Here is a 17,526-nt window from a genome sequence, read left to right on the forward strand (position 1 = left end):
ATGAGCACAAAGATACAACATACCAGAATCTTTGGGACACAGCTAAAGCAGTGTTAAAAGGGAGGTATAGAATGCTACATGCCCGCATCAGTTAGAAAGATCTCAGATTAACAATGTAACATCTAAAAAAATACAAAAAACTAGCCGGGTGAGTTGGCGGGTGCCTGTAATCCCAGTTACTCGGGAGGCTGAGGCAGGAGAATGGCGTAAACCCAGGAGGCGGAGCTTGCAGTGAGCTGAGATCCGGCCACTGCACTCCAGCCTGGGCAACAGCGCGAGACTCCGTCTCAAAAAAAAAAAAAAAACAAAAAAACAATGTAACATCACACCTAGGGGAACTGAGAAACAGAAGCAAACAACTCCAAAAGGTAGGAGAAGACAGGAAATAACCAAAATCAGTAAAATTGAAGAAAATTGAGACACGACAGAAAAACATACAAAAAAATCAACAAATCCAGGGGTTGGTTTTTTTTTTGAAAGACTACTACTAGACCACTAGCTAGACTGATACAGAAAAAAAGAGAGAAGATCAAAATAAACACCATCAGAAAAGACAAAGGAGACATTACTACTGCCCCACAGAAGCAAACAGACAAAAAAACCCCTCAGAGACTACTATAATTACTTCTATAAACGCAAGCTAGAAAACTTGGAAGAAATGGATAAATTCCTGGACTCATATAACCTAAGATTCAATCAGGAAGCAATTGAATCCCTGAACAGATCAATAATAAGTTTCCAAAATTGAATCGGTAATAAAAATTCTACCATCCAGAAAAAAACGCTAGGGTCAGAAGGATTCAAAGTCAAATTTTACCAAATGTGAGCAGCTGGTACCATTCCTACTGAAACTGTCATGCGCGTCCCTGCGAGCAATAAAGCTTTTTAATCACCTGGGTGCAGGTGTGCTGAGTCTGAAAAGAGTCAGCAAAGGGAAATAAGGGTCGGGCCGTTTTATAGGATTTGGGTAGGTAAAGGAAAATTACAGTCAAAGGGGGGTTGCTCTCTGGTGGGCAGGAGTGGGGGGTCAGTGGGGGAGCTTTTTGAGCCAGGATGAGCCAGGAAAACGAATTTCACAAGATAATATCATCGCTTAAGGCAAGGACCGGCCATTTTCACTTCTTTTGTGGTGGAATGTCATCGCATCGGTTAAGGTGGGGCAGGGCATTTGCACTTCTTTTGTGATTCTTCAGTTACTTCAGGCCATCTGGGCATATACGTGCAAGTCACAGGGTATGCGATGGCTTGGCTTGGGCTCAGAGGCCTGACAGAAACTATTTAAAAAAAAAAAAAAAATTGAGAAGGAGAGACTCCTCCCTAACTCATTCATTCAGACCAGCATCACCCTGATACCAAAACCTGGCAGAGACATACACAAAAAAGAAAAATTTAGGCCAATATCCTTGATGAACATAAATGCAGAAATCCTCAACACAATACTAGCAAACTGAATCCAGCAACACGTCAAAAAGCTGATCTGCCATATTCAAGCAGGCTTTATTACTGGGATGCAAAGTTGGTTCAACATATGCAAATCAGTAAGTGTGATTCCTTGTACAAACAAAACTAAAATTTAAAACCACATGATCATCTCAATAAATGCAGAAAAACTTTCAATAAAATTGAACATTGCTTCATGTTAAAAACCCTCAACAAACTAAGCATGAAGGAACCTACTTCAAAATAATAAGAGCCATTTATGAAAAACTCACAGTTAACATCATACTGAATGGGCAAAAGCTGGAAGCATTTCTCTTGAAAACCAGAACAGGACAAGGATGCCCTCTTTTACCACTACGATTCAGCAAAGTACTGAAAGTCCTGGTCAGAGCAATCAGGCAAGAGAAAGATGAAGGGGTGGCCTGCCCCTCCACACCTGTGGGCGTTTCTCCTTAGGTGGAACGAGAGACTTGAGAAAAGAAATGAGACACAAAGTATAAAGAAAGAAAAAGTGGGCTCAGGGGACCGGCGCTCAGCATACAGAGGACCCATAACAGTTTTTGTCTTTTATTTTCACATTGAAAATCAGTTAGACTTGCTTCAGCCTCAAGGAGCGTGTTTATGTAAAAATAAATGAGCTCTGGCAGTGAGCTGCACTTATTTTTTTTCTAAACAGGAAAAGGGTTAAAGCCTGCATAGAAAATTTTATGTACAATAGAAATACAATTACATAACCCAGATAGATAAAGAAGAAAGACTAAAGAAATTTGCCAAAATGCCCAAAAGAAAAAAAAATCAATTAAGGGGTAAGGCCAAATGGGAATTTTCCCTTGATCTATTTTTCCTGTGTTTCACAAATTTTATATAATACATTAATTTTATGACAAAGTAAAATATTGCTTTAGTTCATTCTATAGTTATATTACATGATGTCACTAAATCTGACTTTTTTTTAAAAAAAAAAAAAAGCATTTATTTTCTAGCCACCATAAAATGTTTAGAAGAAGAAGAAATTTCTTTATTAGTAGCACCTCTGAGTAGCCCTTTCTGAGGATCAAGGATGCTACATGCTCCTTCCCCATAACTAAAGGGTAAATAACTCCACTAGCATCCCATGAAATACTGCTCTTGAAAGTTCTTTCTCCTTGTGGTCCACAACCAACCACTTACCTTGGCAAGTCTGGCAGTTCATCTTTTGTAGTACCTCCTGCCTCCATTCCTCCTTCCCATCCTTAATGAATTCTACCCCGAGTGACCAGGTCGTTCTCCCTATCCACCTGCCTGAAATCATGCTATATTCCTTAATGCACATGCTTCCTAACTCTAAAAACAGCTTGGCTTATTCACTGATTCCAAATACATGCACAGTACCTCTCCACCACTCCAAGGGCTGTGCCATGCTTTTTCCTCTCCACACATCTGTCCTTCCGGGATTGACTCAAACTTCACCTTCTCCGTAAATTCTTAGACCAACCCAGACTCCACTGGATTTTCCCTTCTTGCAACTTCCATTTTTAGCCTTTATCTTTTGGTGTTTTGTATTAAGACGACCAATATTTGTTCTAACCTGTTTTTTTAACGCACCTTTTGTACTTAATTTTGGCTCTTCAAGGTCTAAGCATTCAATGCCACCCATCTATTCACAATTCTCAGCCTAGCTAACCTATCAGCGCCCATCTTTCATGCTTTAGCATGGTATTTCTACACTTATCAGAAGTTTTGAGATGCTGAGGTTTTCTCTATGATGTAGTTCAACTCCAGGTTAACCTTTATGAATCAGTTGCAAACTCTTTACACTGAAGACAAGTATAGGGGACATATCTTTAACTCATCTAGGGAGTGAGGACCGCAGGAGAACATCCCCAAAAATGATACTACAGAAAAAAAAAATGTAGGAGAATAAGGATTTGATTTCAGGATGAAGATGTATTCCCTCATTCAGATTCCCACAAAACATATCTACTCACTTAAGTAACTACCCCCTCTTGGCGAAAAAAAAAAAAGAAAGAAAGAAAAAGGAACTAAAAAAGGAAAGAAGCAAAGAAGGGAGGAAGGGAGGGAGGAAGGGAGGGAGGGAGGGAGGGAAGAAGGGAGGGAGGGAGGGAGGGAGGGAAGAAGGGAAGAAGGGAGGAAGGAAGGAAGGAAAGAAGCAAAGAAGGGAGGAAGGGAGGGAGGAAGGGAGGGAGGGAGGGAGGGAGGAAGGGAGGGAGGGAGGGAAGAAGCAAAGAAGGGAGGAAGGGAGGGAGGAAGGGAGGGAGGGAGGGAGGGAGGGAAGAAGGGAGGGAGGGAGGGAGGGAGGGAGGGAGGGAGGGAGGGAAGAAGGGAGGGAGGGAGGGAGGGAAGAAGGGAGGGAGGGAGGAAGGGAGGGAGGGAGGGAAGAAGGGAGGGAGGGAGGGAGGGAAGAAGGGAGGAAGGAAGGAAGGAAGGAAGGGAGGAAGGGAGGGAGGGAAGAAGGGAGGGTAACTTCCCCCATTAAAGTCAGCCCTGAGAAGTTGGCTCTTTTGCCTAGTTGATAGCAGAAATTGGCTCAAAGGCCCATGGAAGAACAAATTTAGCACATCTCTTTAATCCCTTAATTGTTGTCAAATTTCTGAAACAAAAATACTTTCCAGAAATCTAGCTAGCTCAATTTGGAGTTCACTTATAGCTAAGCAGACTGAAAGTACTTGCTTGACCATGGCTTAAACTACTGATCTTTCACCAGACACTGGACTTTAGTGGTAGCCAGCTAACCAAACTCTAAATGTCTATCATCTGAAGCAAGACAAATCAATGAATTTCCATAAAATCTCTTTAGGCAACCAGATAAACATTTTAATTCAATGATTAAATGGAACATTTGGTTATAGAATAACCTGTTTGGGGCGAACGCCAGTGGTTCTCAAGAATATTGTACTCGGACCTATTTAATGCTAGCTTCATATACAGCTGCACACCAAGGGAATGCATAGATCATTAGAGGAAAAAAATAAATAAATTCCTCTCTTTTCCACTCATCAAAGAACAAATAAGAGTAGCTATGAGGGGCGGAGTCTTTTGCCAGTCTCTTTTAAATAATCAATGGCATAAATGCAGCTGCTGTTCCTGGATGACCCTAGTCAGAAGCATCTCAGTCACTGCCTTTTACTGCTCCGTCACCTGAAAAGGGTGGAGCTGAGAAGTCATTAGCTGTCATGCATCTGAAACCACCTGGAGCTGTCAAGCCAGCAGCTCTCCATCACAGCTCTACCGTAACGACACAGCTATCTTTGTCCATAGAGATCATTTTAGTTCTTGTCTGTAGTTCAGGACAACTGAACTATAAGATAAAATGTTATTTTATCTCGATATAATATATAACTTTGTCAAATTGTTCTACCTAGGTAAGTTGCCTTTTAAAATAAGGAAAACCAGAAGGGAAATCTTTGTATGGACTTGCAATCTATCCAAGTCTCCTTACAGACACGAAGCCTGCCTGCTTCCTGCATATAAAGGACTGGGGCTGAGTGCTCTTCCCTCTGCTGGTTTTGTACCCAAGTCACTGCATAGGACATGGATTTTCACTGATGCTTGGAGTCAAAATGAGGGCCAGGAGGCAGTACTAGACTATGGTCAGGTATGAGAAATACCTTGGTATCTATTTTCATGCCCTCTACTCTTCACCAAAAGCACTGTTTATACATTTAAGCGTGGGATTTAAAAGGCAAAGTAACAGGACTAGTTCAGTGGGAAGATAATGTCGAACTTTCTATATTCAGTCTCAAGGCATGTGTGTTTGCTAATGAGAAGTTTGTTAAGTCTTTTATGTCTATTGCCCCCTTTAATCATCCTGTAAAACAGGCAGGTCATCTCCTTTTCTGCAGATGAGAAAACTAAGGTAAAGTAACTTGCTCAAAGTCAGACAAAACAGTTCCTGATAAAGGCAGATTCAATCCTAAATTTTCTGACTCTCAAACCGGTGCTTTTTGCACTAGAGTATCCTACCCCTCTGTACCTAGCATTCTCTCAATAATGCATGCAGACCTGCCATCCATGAATTTATGCAGATACTTTTATAATTTTCAAGCTTACAACACAACCAACTCATACCAACTTGGAGTAACTAGTTCCACAAGACTGGAAAAAGGGAAAGCAAAATTTTTCTCCTTCCTGCCTTCCTCCCTCCCTCCCTCCCCTCCTTTCCTTCTTTCCTTCTTTCCTTCCTTCCCTCCTTTCCTTCTTTTATTTTAGGGGGGTGTTAATGTATTATTCAAAGGAAACCTTCCTATTTCCAGCACTTCTCTATTTCTCCATTCGAGAAAAATATTTGTGCTCACTCGCTCCACTTTTTATAAATTTTTATCACATCCCTTCTCAGCCTTTGACTTTTCACACGGTTCAAGCTTGCACTCAACCATACCTTGCCACTTCTAGTCCAGGGCAGACACAGCTTAGATTGGCAAAACCTATGTGACAGCTCATTTTCATTGACTGCCCTACCCTAAGAAATGCGGAGTTAGCTCAACACACAGAGCATTTTTGTTTCCAGCTCCTTCATTTAATCCCACGCATTACGTAGGTATATATAAGGCTTTTCTCTGTTGAAATGTAAGCCTCTTTTGGGTTAAGGTAAAGTTGTATTCCTTTCTGCCTCTTCTTACAGCACCTAGTCTAGTGTCTAAAAACTCAGCTGCCTAAGAGTATTTATTTACGAAATGAACAATTATCCTTTTGATTGTACTAGGTTCTCCCATCTCTTTGGCCATTTTAACATCTTTTTTCAGAAATTCTTTGATTTCAAGGTCGGAAGCTTTAGAGAGACTTTGAGGTGTAGATTGTTGTTGTTTTGTCCACAGGTGTGGGTGCTATATTCCAGCTTACTTCTAAGCCCTGACTGACAGTGTCTGGCATCTTACTGGACTTCATAACCACATGGCTTCGATAGGTTCATAGTGACAGGATTAATTCCCTGGTGCATGGTTAATAGATCAGAATGTTTTGGTCCATAACATATATCTACACAAATAAGTTTTCTGAAAGCGTTTTTTCATATTTCTCTCACAGACATTTGGATGCTATTTTTCTTCCCATTTCCATAGGCTATGAGATGTTCCTATCAGGTATTCCAGCATCCTGCTGTTTCACTTCATCAATAAATTGAGTGTCACATATAAACATACAGATCACAAGACATTCCCTTCTATAGGTAATTTATCACACGCTTTACAAATAAAAAAAAAAAAATCCAGATCCAGTTAACACCAGGGTTCACATTTCCTTCCCTAAATAACCCATTTGCCTCTCCATTTGCCTGAGACTAAAAAAGATGGGTTGGCTCTGACCCTTCAGTAAGTTGTAACTTCTACCTATCTTCATTTAAATTACCCAAATAGAGCAGGCCTATCATTTTATCCTCACATTAAGTAAAGCGGGTTCTCATTTTGTTTATTGTCTTGAGTAAAATCAGATAGTACTATCGACCTGGATTTGTAGAAAGTTCTTCTCAAGTAACTCAAATCCAAATATTCATGATAGAAAATGTATCTGATAATTGTTAGTGCCATTTTTGACAGATGTTCAATATGTAATAATGATCTGCTGCTTTGACTAATCCAGCAAAATCAGCAGCTTTAGACAGAATCCAAAGGCCAGTTTGGGAGCACTGCCAATATTTATTCCAAGGGATTTTAACAATATAAATCTTCAAATAAAGAGTGAGAGAAACGTGAATTATCAGACTATTTTTCCAATAACTGAGCATAGCATACCTAAAAAATGAAAAAAGCTGGACGGAAAACAAAAGCAAAACAACAAAAAAAAATATGGCCAGTATAATCATCCGTAGGCTCAATATTTACCAGTTTGTGTGCCATCTGAGCGATTTCCTTTCATCAACCATGCACATGGCATTTTTATTCTCGGGGGACATTATCGCCATGACAACTTTATCAGACTAAACAGTGAAATGCAGCTCTTGGAGCGATCTCAATTTGGGCATGGTTTAGAATATTATTTATGTTATTCTTTTATCAACATCCTTGGTGTGCCCAACAGGGATGAGGACATTCTTTAAATGACTATTAAAATCACAATAAAAAATGTAGAAACTTTACAAAGAGAAAAGGAATAAGCCATTAGGCTGAAAAATGGGCAATCAAAGGAGCTATTGTGCCTGGCAGATGGAGAAGCAGCAGGTGCCGTGGTGTGACGGGACCTTGCTTCCCATCATGCACGCTCTACAATGATGCAGGCTGACAGGGAAGGGAATTAATGTGTCGGAGCAGGTACTTTCTGTCCATTAGCTGATTCCCAATACGTCCTCACAGACTGCTACCCGTGGCTCTTTGATAAAATGGCTTACAATGCACGGCTCCAAAAGTTGTATTGGGAAGGACAGCTGTGAGCAACTCTCCCTTCAATGCCTCAGCTTAACAGAGTGTGAGTGACCAAGTAAACACTTCGCCACCCCAAACTGGGATTAGTGATTTCAGTCCATGAATAAATTATTTGACTACAGATGCTATGAATACATTATTGTGACCAAGGGCCACAAGCTCTCAGTGTGGGGGATGGATGGGGACACTGATGAGGAGAATTCTCAAGGTAACAAATTAGCTTTCAAACAAATGAGAGTTGGAAAGGCCTGAGAGAATGCTCACCTCTCTGCTTTCAGAGAAAAAAAAATGTCAATTTATGAAGCAGCCACCTGAATTGGTGGGTCAGTTTAGACAGACATAACACATTAGATGTGGTAAACCCGTATACTCTGAGGCTTTGTCATGTGTCAGCCTGGTTTCCTTTCTTTTCTTTCTTTTTATCTTCCCATCTTTTTCTTTCCTTTTTAATTTTGAGCTTATGTTCCAATTCTGCAACACAGTCACCTGTGAAAACTCAAAATGAGACTGAAATAGAAACAGGTTAAAATGTGTACAGTTGATAAGATTAGCTCTTTCCATATATCTGTCCAATAAACTAACTGAATTGCCAAATTGTTTATTAGCTTTGGCTAAGACAATCAAGACAAATGGATTAAGAAATGGTAGACTTTTTGCTTTCTTTCCATTTTCCGATCTGAATTGAAAAGTCAGGGCTGGCTATCCCACTCATTATGTTTAGCTATCAACAGAAAGATGAGCATGGATTGGCATTTATGTTAAAACGTTGGAAATTACGTACACATCAAAGAAACATTAGCAATCTAAGGACTCAATTCTAGCCTTCCTCATCCCCTAATACAGATAAGGGCCATGTTATTCCACCTCAAAAAATCCTGTACTTTTTCTGCATAGCACTTACTACATTGTCATGAATAAATACTTTTCATTTACTATCTGTCAAACCCCACTACATTCTGACATGAAGAGGAAAAAGATGGATATATCTTGCTTACCGTTGTATACTCAGCTTAGCAAAATACTGGTCCCCTGGTAAAAGCTCAGTAAATATTTGTGGAAGGAAAAAAAAGAAAGAATAAAGGAAGAAGATGAATAAAGTGAGAAAGAAAGAAAGAAAGAAAGAGACCAAAGGAGGACCCAAAGGATAAGGAACAATCTTCGCACCTCTCTATTTTTGCATGTCTTCTTTAGAACCCTCTATAAAAGTCTTCGACTCCTTGAGATGACTAAACAAATTCTACATTAATTTTTTTTTAAGGAGGAAGAAGAGAAAAGGAAGAGGAAGAGACTACATCTAAGCTGACAATGATAGGACAGGTATCACTGAATGACATCCAAGGATATTTGGCAATTCAAAGACAATAGCCAGGTATTTACAGCCTTGGTCTTGAAATCAATTTCATAAAGAGATGATGGAAATCAGAATATTTTAGTCAGACTGGAGTGGGTTTTAGCCTATTCAGAGACCATACTCAGAAAGTTTAAAATTATCCTTGGATGTCTTGTGGTTCTTATCACATATGTTTGGAATGAACATCTACATTTTATATTGCAGGACATTTTATTCAGATCAGATAGCTCTTTTATTCATGTCTCTACTTAAATCAAATATGAGTGTATTGACTACATAGGACTATACAATGATAACACATATTTTAAGAGACAGGGTCCTGCTATGTTGCCCAGGTTTGAGTGCAGTGGCTATTCACAGGCAAGTAGTTATAACATATTTTAAGTGTTGAAGTAAAACAGTGGATACTATGAATCTGGTGGGAATTGTGCTACCAATGATAATAACACCTAAACTTCACAGCACCTCATAGTTTCCAGAATGACTTAATATTATTTTACTTAAACCTTATTAAATCTTTGAGTGAGCACTTACTAGCCATGTCACACAGGTAATTACTTAACTTCTCTGTCCCTTAGTTTTCTCTTCTAAAATTATATTAGGTTGATCAAAGATTAAATAAGATAATGCATGAAAAAATACTGTGCTCAATAAATGCTAACCATTGCTATTATTATCATTAGTAAGTAGCACAGATATCACCAACTCCATTTTATAGATCATAAAAGAGCCTCAAAAAGTTAAATGATTTCACTGCCTGTTAAGTGGTGGCCTCAGAACCTTCATTTCAAATTCTGAAACCATCTCACTTTGTACTATGCCAATTTGACTCTGAACTCTACTTGACTTTAAGACCTAAGTTTGAGGATATGTGGCCCCATTGGAACAGCCTTCATTACAGGATCCTAGGGACAGCAACTTGGTATAGAGCCAATGCATCATGCCAGCAGTGACAGGGTCCTGGAACACCAGACCTGCTAAAGAGGTCACTCAATATCAAGCGCTTCCCAAAGCCTCCAGAGAACCTGACATTTCGGCTTTCCTTCTTTTTAACTTTCTGTCAGTTTCAAAAGAGACAAGCTTCTAGGGCTGAAATTGATGTGCTTGTGTGACTATTCCATGCTCCTGAAATTGACAGAGGCTGAAACTGATGAAAGTAACCAATTTGCCAATTTCAGCAAAGGGACCACTTTGAAGGCAGAGATTGACTAAATCTATACCTTTCCACTTGATCAGAAATTTAATTTTTTCCTCACTTTAAAAAAAGTTTTGTGTTTACTCTCAAAAATTATTTTGGACGGTTCTCTAGACACAATTTGAATTGGCCTGACAGTTGAAGCAGATGGTCAATTCCATCAAAATTCAATCCAATGTATTGTTTTGCAGAACTTTGTTTTATATTGGATTGACTAGTCAATTTATCCAAAATGGTTTTTTAAAAGTTGCAAAATGTGGAATCTAAATCCTGCTGCTTGTGAGTTTTGATACATTCCATGAAAACCACATAGCTTTTTGATTTGCCACTCAAAAACCCAGTCAAATCACTCCAAAAATCACTATTGCGTTTTCCAAATATTTGATTTTGACAGATATTTTTATTTTAACTGACACATCATACTTGTATATATTTATGGGATACACAATCATATTTAATATATGTATACATTCTAAAATGATCAAATCAGGGTAATTAGCAAATCCATCATCTCAAACATTTACCATTTCTTGTGGTGAGAGCATTCAAAATCCTCTCTTCTAGCTGTGTTAACATATACATTATTGTTAACTGTAGTCACCCTACTATGCAATAGAACAGAGAACTTATTCCTCCAAACTGTAACTTTGTACCTCTTGACCCTTCTCCCCACCTTGAGAGATTTTTGACTGATTAAATCAAAATGACTTGTAGAGGTTTAAAAATATACTAGGGGAAGCAGGTTCTATTTACCAGTTGTATGACATTGTCCAAGTTACCAGCCGTTGATTCTTAGCCTTTTCCCCTACAAAAAGAGAAGTTTGGACTACAGCTGCGTTTTCCAAAGTGTAATCTTTAGAAAAGTACTTTCATGAGACATTAATAGGTATAACAAAAGAAATGAGTAAGTAGCTTTGGAAAACACTAGTCTAATATGACTGTTGGCAGGACTTCCCAGGGCCTGTATTATCTCAACATGTTTCACAGATATGAATCTCAGTCACAAACTCTGATGCATAATACAATTAACTATGCTATCTAGATCTCAACCTGCCAAACCGATGATAATCTTCTCTTCAGTAATGTTGGGGTCTTGGTTCTAGAATCTTCACAGATATGGGTAGCCTATCTTGTCCTAAGTCATCAGTCCACCAAATGTGTTTCTAGAGCGGTCTACATTAGGGATCAGCAAGCTTTTACTGTAAAGGACAAGAGAGAAAATAGTTTAGGCTCTGCAGGCCATTTGGACTGTTATAACTATCTGCTGCTTCTCAGTTCTATCATTGTTTTATAAAAGTAGCCATATACAATATGTACAAAATTTTAAAAACCATTTTAAGATGTAAAAACTAACCTTAGCTTTTGTCCTGTAGAAAAACAGATTCTGGGCTGGATTTGACCTGCAAGCTGCAGTGTACCAGCCTCTGGTCTACATGGTTGGTTCCAAGATGCTCTGTGCCATGCTTGCAAAATTCCACATGTTCTCATCTACCTGAACATACCCACAGCCATTCCTTCTTAGAGGTCCTACCATCACATCATCTCTATTCAGTGAATAGAGGACAGGCTTGTTTTCTTCTAAGACCTCCAGACTTCTGTAAATGTGTTCACTACATTTCACCTCCTTCTCAAGTGTCAATGAATTCACAGGGAAATTAGTCTCTTTTCACATTTTGATAATAACTCCAAACCTTCCTCCCTCTTCGGGTTATTCTGCTTTCCATCCTCCATAAATCTCCCTGAGACAGTGATAACAGGACCTAATTCCCTGGGAGGAATTGGAAGCTACAGGATAGAAAAAGGTAGATAAGTGTCTTCAAATGCCATCCTTATCGTTAGACTTATGTGTATTATGAATCCTCAAAAGCAATGCAACATTTTCCAAATGGTTTTCACCATGTAACTATTTTTCAGGTAATCTTTTGGAAGAGTTTTCCAATGGCTGCACTTTGGGAAACAATGGCTTACAGGATATTTAATGTTCCACATAGCCTTACTACTCTCACTACGACCCAGTGCCCTGCAGGAAGAAAGGATCACAGATTAGATGTGGGCTGATGTTATCGCCAACCTTTTCTTTTTCTACAATAACCCAAAATTATCTCATGTATAATAACTTTTGTATATTTGGGAATATGTTTTTGGTATAACAAATGTCAAGATGTTCATAGTTATTACTCTCTTATTGCCTCTTACGTGTTATATTATAGCTAGATGGTTGGAGGTATGGATGGTTGGATGATGAATAAATAGGATTTCTCCACTTTAACTCCTTTTGTCTTCAACTTTTTTTGTAAATCACTGCTTGATTTAACACAATTGTCAAATATTTCTTTCTGAAGGAAATTAATTTTCTCCAACTAGATATCCTATATGGTCATTGTGATTTCTTTAGAAACCCTTAATCGGCACTCAAAAGAATGCCTTTAAAATGCATGTTCCCTGAACCTTTGGGTTGGAATAAAAGAAACCTAGAAGCAATCTCATTCTTGAGATTACTTCCTTGGTTTCTGAGGCATGATCTATTTTGGTTATCCTATCCTCTGATCCCTATTCTCTCTTCTAGTCATGTCTCCCCTTCCCACCACCTATATATAGAAACAAAGCATCTATGTCTCACTCCCTTATAGAACTCAAAGAGCTCTCTACATCCTACACCTGCAACTTTGTGTAGCTGACTCCAAATGTAAATTTATTGTTCTGAACTCCCATCTAGTTTGTTGATTCATTCATTATTCATTCATTAAATATTTATTGAGTACCTACTAAGTGTCTGACTCTATGAGAGATATAGAGTACACAATGTGAGCAAAAAAAAGACATGGTCTTCTACTCCATGGACCTTAATGCCTAATGGAAGAGGTAGATGTTCCACAAGTAAACAAACAAAAATATAGTTAAATGTAGTTCAAAATAAGTAAGTTCTATGAGTAGAATAACCAACCATCCTTTTTTTGCATATTGCTACCCTAGATTTAGTACTGAAAGACCTGCATCCCAGATAACCCCCCAGTCCTAGGCAAACAGGAAGAGTTGATCACTCTAAATGGGTAAAAACTAGGTGCTATGAAAGAGAATAACACATAGCATATAATTTCACGGCCTAAAAAACCTTTCTAAGGAATTATCATTTAAGCTGAGAACTGAAAGGTAGGAAAAAACAAAACCAAATAAATAAATAAATAGTCATACGAATAAAGAAAGGAAAGGAAAACCCGAGCAAAAGGAATCATTTGTTTGTCAAAAGCTTGGGATATTTAGAAAACTGAAAAGAAAAGAAAAAAAAAAAAGCTATTTTAGTTAAGGCATATTGATCACAGTAGACATCAAGTTGAGATAAAAAGTGAGAGGCCTGAATGACTTACATCACAGTTCCTGCTAAGAAGTATGGGTCATATCTAAATGTAGCAGAAAACCACTGTTTAATTTTAGAAGACAACTTTCTAAATATTTACCGAGCCCGTTTTTGGCCTAGCCCATGGCCACTCATGGATACCCAAAATTATTAATAATTCTTGCTTTAAGACATACACAGTCTATCAGATGAGACCATTCTTGATGTAACCAACTGTAATACAGGGGATTGAATGCTAAAGCAGGATCAACATTGAGAAAGCAATTCCAAAGTGAAGTAAATGGCTTCACCTATTCTTTCCACCTAAGGAATTTCTCAGGCTCTTTCTCTGAACTTCTGCTTCAAATTCTCCAACAGTCATGTAGTTTCGCCATTTGCGTACAATGTTCTCATATGTTTGTCTGCTTAATCTGAGGCCAATGGAGTGGTAACCTGGGTTGATAATCTCTCTAGGGTTAATTTACAATTCTCTCCAGATACAGGCTTTTGGTTGGCTTCTCTTGACCCCACCCACTACATCCAGGACAGTAAGAGATTCCCTTTCTACACACTCCAAGACCTCATTGAGTACTGCAGGCTATGTTCCTCCAGGAAGGGAAAGACAGTCTAAGGCAATAACCCAAGGCATGCATTTTACATCTACAGGTGCAGTCACAGCCCATCTACATGTTGATGTTTGAAACTTTAAAGAAAGTCCAGTACCCCTTCATGAAAATCTGTAAGAGATGTTACAGACTTTGATTTCTGGCTCAGGTCTTATCCAGGAATTATGCATTTCATCAGCCTGCATGAACAACTCTGCAAAAGAGAATGGAGTTTTTGACAGACATTTTCATGCCATGGAGTGAATACTCCATCATAATGAGGCAGTGTGTGGTTGTTAACTGCTGTGTTATTAGCACAGGGAAATCAAAATTATTTCTCATCATTTGTCCCATGTGAAAAATATCCTCATTTAAATGTCCCGAGATTGCTCCCAACCAAGTCCAAGGATCAAAATTGGTCTACAGATTTGCCTTTGGTTAGTATGATAATGAGACTTCAACTGCACACCAAATAATTGTATTTATTAAAATTTATGATTGTGCATTAGTGAGTTCAGTAGTATTCAGGAGGTCTTGAAGCCATAACTTACAGCCTCAACTTTACCTTCTTCTATACATTTTACTTTTAGAAACTGCAATTTAAATGCAGATGGCTAAATAAATTTCGACTCCTGAACTGAAATATTTTCACCAATGTATGCTATGATGAATTGGCACTTCAGAGCTCTGTTTGTTCCCCGGGGATCCTCTGTTTTGTAGCCTGTGAGACAGAATGATAGTCTCTTCTCTACCAATACACATTCTCTGCAGCATTCAAAAAGTAACATCTCACAGCAATGGTGGGCATTTAATCTTGATTCTCTATCACGGCTCGTTTTTAAGTTATATCCACAGTCGGTAAAGCTCTCGCTTTGTGAAGGCCACTCTCCCTGAGTTTCGAGTTTCTCAGTCACTTTCCTTTTTTATTTTTAAAGGTGAAACTCAGAATCCCTACGTCCATCACTGCTGAGTGTTGACAAGCCACAAACACTGACACTGACAGTAGTTAAAATACAGCTGGTTTAATGCTGGCATATTGCTGTCTTTGAGGGCTGGTTGATATGTGTTCATTTATAATCTAATTGCATGTCCACTTTTAAAAATCAGCTCCCAGTGTGGAATGGATAAAAATACAATTACCAAATGATATGCGTAATCATTCAGTGCTGTTAGTCCTGAAAGGTGATATTGCAGTGACATTGAGAAAATTAGATCTATTCTTCATACAATTATATAGCTACACTTTCACTCTAATGCCATTCTAATTGGGAAGGAGCATTGAAATGTGAAGCTGGGTGCATTTCACTCTCTAATTGTCACTGAGGAACTCATTCTTAAGATAGGTTTCTGGAAAAAGACAGTTCCCAGAAAGCTTTGATAATCCCAAATGTTCATCATTGATTTCATGGCAGGTAAAGCTTGTTTTCCTCCTATAAAACCTAGATCACTACTGAAAGCAAGCTCACTAGACATAGATATTTGAGTGAATGCTTCTGATATATTTAATATATTTCTATTTTTGCAAAGAAAATATCCATATGAAAATTCTCCCCTTATTTTTACTTCTGCATGTACTCTCAGAATGTGAATAATTGCTGCTCTATTTTACAGGGTGGTTGGGAGGCTCAAATTTTATAATAAAATGTGTAAGCTATTTTGTAAAAGCAACATATAAACATGAACTATTACTATTATCAGTTATTAGGTTGGTGCAAAAGTAATTGCACCAGTTACAACAGTAATTGTACCTAATTACTATTGTCAGTTATTAATATTATTGCTGTGATGATCATGATCATGATGATTACTCAACAGGTGTGAGGACCTAACTTTATCAATTTATTGGTTTTGTGGACCATGCCTATAGAAATTTTGAAGTCAAATCAGTTTCTTCAGCCTTAAATCAATTGGGTCTCTGTTGTACAAAGCAAGAATGTCTGAATATATGTGTATTAAGAATTCTCCTTCATTTCTTATTTTTGAAATCATACATTTATAGAACCACATTATACCCCACTGATTATTCTACCATTAATTTATATACTCTAAGAAGGCAAGAACTGTGTCTCTTCATAGAAGGCATTGAAAAACATAGCCACAGACTATCCGAACAAATGAATTAACACCTTTATATCTCTTCATTCTTTATGAGCTTATATTGCTTTATGTCACTGAGCACAGCTGTAATAAATGCTTTAAAATCCTTGTCTACAAATCCCAACACATGAGTTATCATCATGGTATATAGGTCTCCATCACTTGTCTTCTTTCTTGAAAATGATTATCTTTTTCAGATTTCTAAATTTTAAATTATAATTCTGGCTAACTATGAGAGCTTTTGTGGAGACTCTGGATTATGTTATGTTCTTGCAAAGATTACTGATTGTTTTTGTTGCTTTGGTGAGTAACTTGACTTGCCTCAAACTAAAATAAAACTCTCTCTTTGGCAGCAACTCAAATATCACTTCAGTTCTCTTATTGGCAGACTGGCTATTTGCAGTCTTCTGTGTGAATGTATAGTTCAAAAGTCAGTTAGAGATTTCCACAGACTGTACACACAGAATGTGTTGCTTACCTTCTCTGGGCTCTTTTCTTTTCCAGGACTTCCCCTATCCTTTGTATGACTGTGGTTTCCCCAATTCTGTCCTTTGGTTCTTTATGCCAGAAATACCAAAGATTTCTATAGAATATTAGCTGCTCCATGTATGCTAGCTACTCTCAGGCTAAAAGCAACAAAAAATAGGAAACTCATGCTATGTCATATCCTTCATGCAAATGTTAACATCTCTTCAGAATCTGTCTACTCTTTTTCACTCTAGAGGGTCTTGTATTTTCCAGAGTCTAATCTGGGGGAGGGTTTCTTTTGTAATATACATGATAGAAATTAAATTCAAAAAGGTAATAATGACTTGTCAAAGTCCACAGAGCTTGCTTTAATGCTGTAGTCATAACCATAAAAACAAACACAGCAGCCAGGCACAGTGGCTTACACCTCTAATCCCAGCACTTTGGGAGACCAAGGTGGGTGGATTACTTGAGGTTGGGAGTTTGAGACCAGCCTGGCCAACATGGCAAAACCCCATCTCTACTAAAAACAAAACAAAACAAAACAAAAACCAAAACCAAAAATTATCCAGACATGATGGCATGCAGCTATAATTTCAGTTACTTGGGAAGCTGAGGCATGAGAATGGCTTGAACCCAGAAGGTGGAGGTTGCAGTGAGCTGAGATCATATCACTGCACTCC

General features: G+C 38.3%; 1 long non-coding RNA gene across 1 annotated transcript in view; it reads left to right on the forward strand.

The window, feature by feature from the left end:
- Positions 1-3,927: 3,927 nt before the first annotated feature.
- LOC105490915 (uncharacterized) overlaps positions 3,928-17,526 on the forward strand; it is a 42,740-nt gene continuing 29,141 nt past the window's right edge. Inside the window, exons 1-2 of the long non-coding RNA XR_011606078.1 lie at positions 3,928-5,035; positions 9,052-9,162. This is a non-coding gene — a long non-coding RNA (uncharacterized lncRNA). The remainder of the gene's footprint in view (positions 5,036-9,051; positions 9,163-17,526) is intronic.

Source organism: Macaca nemestrina, chromosome 7 (assembly GCF_043159975.1).
Source record: "Macaca nemestrina isolate mMacNem1 chromosome 7, mMacNem.hap1, whole genome shotgun sequence".
Taxonomy (NCBI): domain Eukaryota; kingdom Metazoa; phylum Chordata; class Mammalia; order Primates; family Cercopithecidae; genus Macaca; species Macaca nemestrina.